At 41.7% G+C, this 6392-nt stretch overlaps 1 non-coding gene across 1 annotated transcript; it reads right to left on the bottom strand.

The window, feature by feature from the left end:
- Nucleotides 1-4247: 4247 nt before the first annotated feature.
- Nucleotides 4248-4354, bottom strand: LOC122124641. Its single transcript, XR_006150608.1, has one exon. It is a non-coding gene; the product is annotated as a U6 spliceosomal RNA (small nuclear RNA).
- Between the last annotated feature and the right edge of the window lie 2038 nt (nt 4355-6392).

Below are 6392 nucleotides of genomic sequence, written 5' to 3'. Positions count from 1 at the left end.
GCAGGGTCCCTCACAGGTTGGAGCTTGCTTGTCTGTTGACTGCATGAATCACCCTTGAACATCCAGACTCTTTGTGTGGCCCTTCATGCTCACTTAGCCTGAATTGTGCATCTAAGTGAAGCCAGAAATCTGAGAAGGGGTGCAGAGACTTGACCCTCTCCTCAGACCAAACTCCATTGAGATCTACTGCATTCCAGTCTTAACAGTCAGTCGAACAGTGAGCCTGGTTTCAAGGGGTGAACTAGATGCTCCCTGTTCTGGGAGAAAGCACACAATTACATTGCAAGGGCAATGGAGGGGAATAATTGAGGAATGTTTTGCAGTCAAACTTACATTAGCAACAACAAAGCGACTACTGAAGGCTGAGAAGATAGATGAATAAGCTGTACACTTCAATGGTGTGGAGTAGCTTCAGGTGTGGATTAGAACTCAAAGGGAAACGGTGAGGGCATGGGGCGGCTGCACTCTGGAAAAGGGCGATGCCTGAGATTGGATGGTTTGTGAAGACAGCTTTTAAATGCTACAAAGGCTCCAGCCTTAGAAGATGTCTGGTTATAGTTTTTGAGACAACATGTGCAAGAGTCCTAGGGCACAAATAATATTAGTGATGAATTTATGGAGAGAAATATAAGTACTGCACGGTCACCACTGGTGTGCTTTCTAGAGAGCTCAGTGCATGGAGCATAGATGGTGGAAGGTAGATGGAAGATAGATGATGGAGCATAGGTGATGGAGGATAGATGATGGAAGGTAGACGGAGGATAGATGATGGAGCATAGATGATGGAAGGTAGATGGAGGATAGATGATAGAGCATAGATGATGGAGGATAGATGGTGGATAGATGATGGAGGATAGATGATTGATAGAAGATATATGATGGAAGGTAGATGTTGGAGGATAGAAGATGGGGGGTAGATGATGAAGGATAGATGATGGAAGGTAGACGGAGGATAGATGATGGAGCATAGATGATGGAAGGTAGATGGAGGATAGATGATAGAGCATAGATGATGGAGGATAGATGGTGGATAGATGATGGAGGATAGATGATTGATAGAAGATATATGATGGAAGGTAGATGTTGGAGGATAGAAGATGGGGGGTAGATGATGAAGGATAGATGATGGAAGGTAGACTGAGGATAGATGATGGAGGATAGATGGAGGATAGATGATGGAGGGAGGGTAGGAGACCAACAGGTAGGGATGAGTTGGTGCTTTCTGTGCCCAACTGATTTTGTTCCAGGATCAAATACACTCACCAAAAATTGGAGTAAAAGTTTTCTTAACATAGAAAGAAATTTCTTTCTTTTTTTATTGTGAAAATACTGTACAGAGGGGTTACAATTACATGAGCAAGGTAATGAGTACATTTCTTATCAAGTATTGTTGCCTCCTCCTTTGTTTCCCCTTCCCATCCCTTCCCATGCTCCACACGCTCACCCTTGACTCCCCTTGTGCCAAAGTTGTAAAGTTCGTTTTTCGACATAACGTCTTGTACATCTCATTGTTGCAATGGGTCCACCTGTATCCCTATTTAAACGATTTGTTTTTTTCCCTTCCCTTCCACAAATTATACCAACATCAAATACAGTGAAAACAGGAATTATAACGTGGGGGAGGGACATACAAAGCAACAAAGAAATCGTCTTATAAATATGTTAGAAACAATTGCAAGAAAGAAAAAACGAATCCTCATCTTGGGGTTTATCTGACTGTTTCTACTTGTCTAAGACATATACTAGTTATTGCAAATAAGGGACACCATGGGACCTACGTTTCTTTGGGCCTGGTTTACTTCACTTAATATAATTTTTCCAAGTCTTTCCATTTCCTAACAAATGGGGCAATGTCATTCTTTCTGATGGAGGCATAGAATTCCATTGTGTATATATACCACATTTTCTTGATCCATTCATCTATTGAGGAGCATCTGTGTTGGTTCCATATCTTACCTATGACAAATAATGCTGCAATAAACATAGTTGTGCTGGGAGCTTTAGTATGGTCCTGTTTGTGATCATTTGGGTAAATGCCCAAAAGTGGGATTGCTGGGTCATAGGGGAGCTCTATGTGAAGTCTTTTGAGGAACCTCCATACTGCTTTCCAAAGTGGTTGAACAAGTTTACACTCCCACCAACAATGCAGTAGGGTTCCCTTCTGTCCACATACCCTCCAGCATCTGTTGTTATTAGAGTTCTTGATTCTAGCCATTCTAACTGGGGTAAGGTGGTATCTCAATGTTGTTTTGATTTGCATTTCTTCATGTGTCTATTTGCCATCTTTCTTTCCTCTTCAGAGAAGTTTCTCTTTAAGTCTTTAGCCTACTTATTTATTGGGCAGTTGTTTCTTTGAGGATTTGTTGTTGAGGGATTTAATTTTTTGAGTTCTAGGTATATTTTAGATATGAGACCCTTGTCAATTGTATGGCTAGTGAAGATCTTTCCCCGATCTGTGGATTTTCTATTGATCTTGCTATATCCTTTGCCATGGAGAAGCGCTGCAATTTCATGCAATCCCATTTGTCCAACCTTTCTTTGATTTGTTGTGTTTCTGGGTCTGTATTAAGAAAATTTTGACCTGTGCCAAGGAGACCTAGGGTTTCTCCTATTCCTTCCTGTAATGTTTTCAGGGTGTCTGCTTTGACTTCAAGGTCTTTGATCCATTTGGAGTTGATTCTGGTGCAGGGTGATATATACGGATCTAGCTTTAGTTTTCTATAGGTGATTAACCAATTTTGCCAGCACCATTTACTGAAGAGGCTGTCTTTCTTCCATTCTATTTTTTTAGCTCCCTTATCAAAGATTAGGTGGCTATAGGTCTGTAGGTTCATTTCTGGTTTTTCAATTTTATTCCATTGGTCCTGAGGTCTGTTCTTGTGCTAGTACCAAACTGTTTTGATTACTATGGCTTTGTAGTAGAGTTTGAAAATTGGTATTGTTAAGGATCATTTTTGCTATTCAGGGTCTTTTATTGTTCCATATGAACTTTTGGATTGCCTTTTCTATTTCCTTGAAGAATAAGGTTGGAATATTGATAGGTATCGCACTGAATTTGTAGTTAGCCTTGGGAAGTATTGCCATTTTCACGATGTTGATACTTCCAATCCAGGAGCATGGGAGGTTTTTCCACTTTCTAAGTTCTGTTTTGATTTCCTTTATTCAGGTTTTTAAAGTTTTCATCACAGAGGTCTTTCATTTCTTTGGTTAAGTTAATTCCTAGGTATTTTTATTTTTGGGGGGCTATTATGAATGGAGTTGCTTTCCTGATTTCAGCCACGCTTTTCTCATTGTTGGCATACAGAAAAGCCATTGATTTTTGAGGGTCAATTTTACACCCTGCTACTTTGCCAAAGTTTTGAATCAGCTTGAGTAATTTGGGAGTGGAGTCCGTGGGATTCTTTAGATACAAATCATGTCATCTGCAAAGAAGGAAAGTTTTACTTCATCTTTCCCTATTTGGATCCCTTTTATGTTTGTATTTGTCTTATTGCTGTAGTTAGGCATTCTAATACTAGATCGAAGAGAACTGGAGAGAGTGGACATCCTTTTCTCATTCCTGAGTTAAGAGGAAATGGCTTTAGTTTTTCACCATTAAGTATAATGCTGGCTGTAGGTTTGTCATATACAGCCTTTATTGTATTGAGGAATGTTCTCTGGATTCCTAGTTTTTCCAGAGCCTTCATCATAAAGGGTGTTGGATCTTGTCAAACGCTTTTTCTGCATCTATTGAGATAACCATGTGGTCCTTTTTTTTTTTTTTTGGGTCCGGTTGTGGGGCCTGAACTCTGGGCCTGAGTTCTGTCCCTCAGCTCTTCAGCTCAAGGCTAGCGCTCTACCACTTGAGCCACAGCGCCACTTCCGGCTTTTTTCTTTTTTGCTTATGTGGTGCTGAGGAATCGAACCCAGGGCTTCAGGCATGCAAGGCAAGCGCTCTACCACTGAACCACCTTCCCAGCCCACCATGTGGTTCTTATCCTTGCTCTTGTTGATGTGATGAATTATATTAGTTAATTTGCATATATTGAACCAGCTTTGCATCCCTGAAATGAATCCTGTTTGATCATGGTGTATGATATTTTGGATGAATTGTTGAAGTCTATTGGCCAAATTTTGCTGAGAAATTTTGCATCAATGTTCCTCATAGAAATGGGTCTATAGTTCTCTTTCTTTGATGAGTCCTGTCTGGTTTTGGGATGAGGGGTACAATGGCTTCACAGAATGAGTTCGGTAGTGCACTTTCTCTTAAAAATGTGGAACGCTTCACAAATTTGCACATCATCCTTGTGCAGGGGCCATGCTAATCTTCTCTGTATCATTCCAATTTTAGTATATGTGCTGCCCAAGTGAGCACTAGAAAGAAATTTCATAGTGAACATTTCCATCTATTTTGAAACAGAACATTTCTAAAGATGAATAGACATGAATCTGATAGAGTGTCATCAACTAGATATATTTTATTGAAAGACTTAGTAGATATAATTATTTCCATTGTGTGCATTTATTTTATAAATTTCATTTGTAACTGATGCTTTTTTGTTTTGCTTTCCACTCTGGTAAGGAGCTGAAACTTGCTTTCGAAGTACTTGTCCAAGACAGATGCCAATGAAGGCCAGAGTGACCTGCAGCCCCCTCTCTTCTCTCTTTAGGTTTTGGGGTGAGGCCACAAATCCAAATCCTCTTACCATGCCTTGGTCTTTTTGGACCTAGCCCCCAGACACCAGCCATCTCACTGGGATCAAAGAAACAGTTCTATGATTCCAGAGACTGCGAAGATCTGAGCAAGTGTGTGCCACAAAATGGTAGTGAGAATGGGGTAGAGATCTTAAAATATCACACACAGATGTTGATCAACTGTGGGAGTGAAGAGCCAAGGAAGGTGGTGGCCATTGGCTAAGGTTGGTCCCCTGCCTGGACTCATTCTTTTGGCACTGTGGGCATTCATGCAGAAGAATCTGTAAGCAGATGGCCTGCGGGTGTTTTATGAGGGCGGGTCTGGCCTTCTGCTCTTCTGCAGGGCCAACAATTCCAGACCCACTGCATTTGTTCCTTTATGACTTGGTTCTCCTCAAATATCTATCCATCCATTGTCTCATTCTTCAGAATTGGATTCCTTCTCTGTTAGAATTGAGCAAGTGAGGGGAATTGTATTAACCAGAGACCCCCACATTTGGGGTGGATTGGACCAGCAGGGATGACAAATAGCAGATATTTGTGTTGGAAATTCATTGGCCTCATGGAAGCCTTGGGTTGGCCACTGCATTTCCTCTGGCTGAGTCTCTCCCTGCCCCCTCCCCCAGCCTCCACTCCCAAGCCTCTTGCTGAGCCCTCTATGACGATAGTGTGTGTGTATGCTCACATCAGCTCACTACCCAGCCACTGGGGTGCATGTCAACTTCCCACTCCATCCTTCACTTAAAAGAAATGGCTCTGATTTCACACTGATGAGACAGATGATTGGAAAAGGAATTAACAGCTTTCCCCCTTTTCTCTTTATCTGTGAGATCAGGTTCTTCCTCCTGAGACCAGAGCTGTGGTCCTCATCTAATATCTGACAGACCCTGAGTCTGGGCTTGTCCCAGGCAGCATAAATTAGATTCCCTGAATGGCCTGGGAATAGCTACCTTAGGCCTTCTAATCCTCCTAGAGTTTAAAGCTCAACCTTATTAAAGGTCGAACTACTTTTGTTACCACCCAGAGGCTGGCACTAAAGATTAGGGATGGTTCTCTTCAAGGGTGGCCATAAAGCTTTTGCTTAATCATCGAGATATTTTCTTTTAATTTTTAACCTCCCACTGAGAGATCATTAAAATTTTGTTTGAACACCTTGACAATCAGAGTATTGCTGTTTTGTGACCCCATGTAACCTCCAAAGACAGTCTTAATACTAATAGACAGCTAGTATTCCCAAAGATAAAACTGATCACATTTCCCCTTTATTAAAAACACAACAAATTGGGTGTTGTGGATGAACAATATCACAGGGTATAATTTTTTTTGGTCATTTCAAGAAAACTGTTAATTGGATATTACTCTCCAGGCAAACAGCAGATCTTTTCCTCTTTTGCTGCACATATCACACTTGGAGATCACCACCATCTTCTGTCTGGAAAATCCTCCAACAAGGGACACACTGGTCCCCCACAGTTGCTGGAGTTTCGCCTTCTGCATGTGTGGAATTGCAGCCTGAACTCCCTGGAAGAGGAAGTGTGTGGGCGGGACTATTCTTCTTTACCCTCAGTGTTCTGCCTGATGGGTGGTAATGGCGGAAGCATAGACGACTCATATGTTGGGGAATGTCACTGGCAGGCAGAGACCCAGGGCTTTCTTCCCAAATCCAATTTACAAACAGATTCTACTCCTGGGGTCTAGCCATTCTCCCAGCAGGGCAC

Source organism: Dipodomys spectabilis, unplaced genomic scaffold (assembly GCF_019054845.1).
Source record: "Dipodomys spectabilis isolate Male_0828 unplaced genomic scaffold, ASM1905484v1 ptg000240l, whole genome shotgun sequence".
NCBI classification, from domain to species: Eukaryota; Metazoa; Chordata; class Mammalia; order Rodentia; family Heteromyidae; genus Dipodomys; species Dipodomys spectabilis.
Note: the sequence above shows the minus strand (reverse complement) of the source record. Positions and strands in the feature narration are given on the sequence as shown.